At 47.9% G+C, this 3,370-nt stretch overlaps 1 pseudogene; it reads right to left on the minus strand.

The window, feature by feature from the left end:
* Positions 1-1,546: 1,546 nt before the first annotated feature.
* On the minus strand, positions 1,547-2,917 carry LOC113606760 (ruvB-like 1 pseudogene; annotated as a pseudogene).
* Between the last annotated feature and the right edge of the window lie 453 nt (positions 2,918-3,370).

Below are 3,370 nucleotides of genomic sequence, written 5' to 3' on the forward strand. Positions count from 1 at the left end.
CTCTTAGGCTGCCGCGGCCCACCAGGCCAGGATGGACTCAACAAGGATGCCCTCACCACACTGGAACCCACCTCCAATGATCTTTGTATCTCTAATTACAATTCCTCAAGCCTGCTACCCAACTCCCAAACTTCCTGCTATTCTTCACGTTGTTATATGTATTTTCTTACCTCCTACAAAGTGTCTTACCACCCACATCAAAGTCCAATTACTATGGTTAGCATTATTATTGACAGTCACCATTTCAAAAAAGCTTATTATGTTCTAGGATTTTGTATACAGTATTTAATTTAGTCATGATAACAACCATCAATGTTAGACAATTACTTTCTTAATTTTCCAAACAAACTAAAAACAATATCAGCAACAACTGAGGTCTGCATATTTCCAAGTCCTTGCTTATAATGTTGCCACCATAGGTCTGCCTGTGATACAGAAGGACCTGTCTTTCCACGGTCCATGCTGTGACCTTCGGAATGTGAGACACCTGAGCTTGAACCCTGTTAGATGACTCTTGATCAGTGGCCCTTGTACAGCACATAGGCGTCTGAGCCCATTTCCTCATCTGTGAAAATTGAAGATGAAAATAATGCCTGCCTCACTAAACTGTTGAATGAATTAAATGAGATAATAATGTATGTAAACTACTCAGCCTGATACCTGGCAAAAAATGGACCCCAGTGAATGTCTCTCAAGTGAATTAGGAAATGAGCCTATAGCAATTAACATGAATAGGGGAGAAAAGAGACAGAAAATGCCAGTAACTCACAGGGCTCAAAGTCATATTTGGCTTTGTGACACTGGCCAGACACATTTGGATAAGGGAGTCCCATGGCTCTCTCCCAATTCTATTGCCTGTTGCTGTCTGTAGAAGTTCAGTGCTAATCAGGCCACACCATGCTCTTGGGAGCAATTCACTTTGGTTCTATAGGCACCAATGACATCTCTAAGGCAGCTGTTCAAAAACACTTTTTTTAAAAAAATTTATTTATTCATTTTTGGCTGCATTGGGTCTTCATTGCTGCACGCGGGCTTTCTCTAGTTGTGGCGAGCAGGGGCTACTCTTCATTGCGGTACGCGGGCTTCTCATTGCAGTGGCTTGTCTTGCTGTGGAGCATGGGCTCTAGGTGCGTGGGCTTCAGTAGTTGTGGCATGTGGGCTCAGTAGTTGTGGCTCGTGGGCTCTAGAGCACAGGCTCAGTAGTTGTGGTGCACAGGCTTAGTTGCTCTGCAGCATGTGGGATCTTCCCGGACCAGGGCTTGAACCCATGTCCCCTGCATTGGCAGGCAGATTCTCTTTTTTTTTTTTTAATCATCAAAATAACCTATCAGGGTTTATTAGAAAACACACCAGATAAGGCAGGGTTCTTCAATGCAACCACGGGAGGAGTCACAATAATTTAAAAAGAAACCCTTCTATGCTAAACTGACAACACTGCCACCCGCCCGAGTTAAGACAGAGCTCAACCTGGGGGCAAGTATCCTACCCACAGGCTGGACCGGGACCGGGCCCACCCAGAGTCTCCTTACAGAAGACCTCGGCCATCTCACTTCTTGTTCTTGTCCTGCTGGTCAGCCAGGATTTTGGCTGAGGACTTGGCATCGTAGAAGAGCTCACTGATCTTCTTGATGTGCTCCTTCTCAGTGCCGTCCTTCCCGTTGATCTTGGCCAGCAGGTTGGCCGGGGTCAGCAGCTGCACCGTGTACCTCAGAGTGGTCTTGGTACCAATCTCCCCCAGGTGGTTCAGCGCCTTCGCACTGATGTTGATTCCCTCTGTCTGAGCTCGGGTTTTAATGATCTGTTTCAACTCCTGCAGGGTGTACAGCACGGTCTGGATGATCATCACTCAGTCCAGAAGGTCGAGAGGGACGCCGTGAGGAGAGGTGATGTCCTCCGTGCCCCTGATGACACAGTTGCCTCGGTTGGACGCAAAGATGACGGTGGGGGCGATGGAAGACTCCAGCGCCTGGTGCAGGTAGGTGAAGCACTCGATGTCCAGCATGTGGACCTCATCAACGAACAGAACCCCCAGAACCAGCTCTGCCACGCCCTGGTGGATGTACTTGTTCACCACCTTGTTAATCTCCCCTCAGAGTTTGTCTGTGATCTCCATCTTCTTTGGCTTCATGAGCTGGCCCATCAGGGACAGGATGTCGTGTCCCCACTGGGGCCATGCATTGGCCTCGTCCAAGTCATGCAAGGTCACGTCTTGGATGATTTCCTTCTTGTTGTGCACATCTCCCTTGGGCAAGGGGACGTACTCTTCAGCTTCAAGGTCAACTTCTGTGGCGTAGGTATCACACCTGCCCTGCCTCTTCACGGCCCCACTGTTGGCTTCGATGTAAATCACATCTCCAGCTTTTACTCGCTCTTTCTGCAAACTTTCAAAAACGCTGGGGTCCCGTTTCAACTGCTTGGTCCCCTTGGCTGTCTTGAGCCCTATGATTATGTGGCTGTTGGTCTTGCCCTAGCCCTCCGTGGGGTTCTCCGTCTCACATGGGGTGAGCTCTGTGACCTCGCCTTCATATACCTCCTTGGTCTCCTTTAGCCGCAGCCCAATAGCCCCGTGGAAGTTCTCCATCAGCACTTCTGTCTCCTTGATCTCCGTGGAGTAAACTTCACTCCCCACCATCCGGCAGAAAGGGACCTTACTACCCAGTTCCTGAGCAATAGCCAGAGCTAGACCTGTCTTGCCAGTTCCAGGAGGCCCTGCCAACAAGACAGCACTTCCAGCCATTTTCTTGCTTTTGATTAATTCCACTATCACACTACGTGCCTTGCGCGCGTTCTCCTGGCCCGCGAGCTCTGAGGCCACCGCCTTGGCCACGCCTCTCTCGACCAGCTCCAGCCCCTTCACGTGGCTGTGGGAGGTGATGCGCTGTGTCTTGGTGGTGCTGTTCACCTTCTCAATCTTCATCCTGTGCACCTGGAGCCTGAGCGCCCGCTGAGCCCTGGCAGCCCGCAGGTGGATTCTTAACCACTGCCCCACCAGGAAAGCCCCCAAAACACTTTTTTTTGAAACTGAAGTATATAATGATTTATAATGTGTTAGTTTCTGTTATACAGCAAAGTGATTCGTTTTATATATATATATAAACCAAATATATATATATTCTTTTTCATATTCTTTTCTGTTATGGTTATCAGAGGATACTGAATATAGTTCCCTGTGCTATATAGTAGGACCTTGTTGTTTATCCATTCTATGTTAAAATAATTTTCATCTGCTAATCCCAAACTCCAATCCCTCCCTCCCCTACCCCCCTTGGCAACAACAAGTCTGTTCTCTATGTCTGTGAGACTGTTTCATAGATAAGTTCATTTGTGTCATATTTTAGATTCCATATATAAGTGATATCATATGGTATTT

This window comes from Aethalodelphis obliquidens, unplaced genomic scaffold, assembly GCF_003676395.1.
Source record: "Aethalodelphis obliquidens isolate GAN/ISIS:26980383/991018 unplaced genomic scaffold, ASM367639v1 scaffold45, whole genome shotgun sequence".
NCBI classification, from domain to species: Eukaryota; Metazoa; Chordata; class Mammalia; order Artiodactyla; family Delphinidae; genus Aethalodelphis; species Aethalodelphis obliquidens.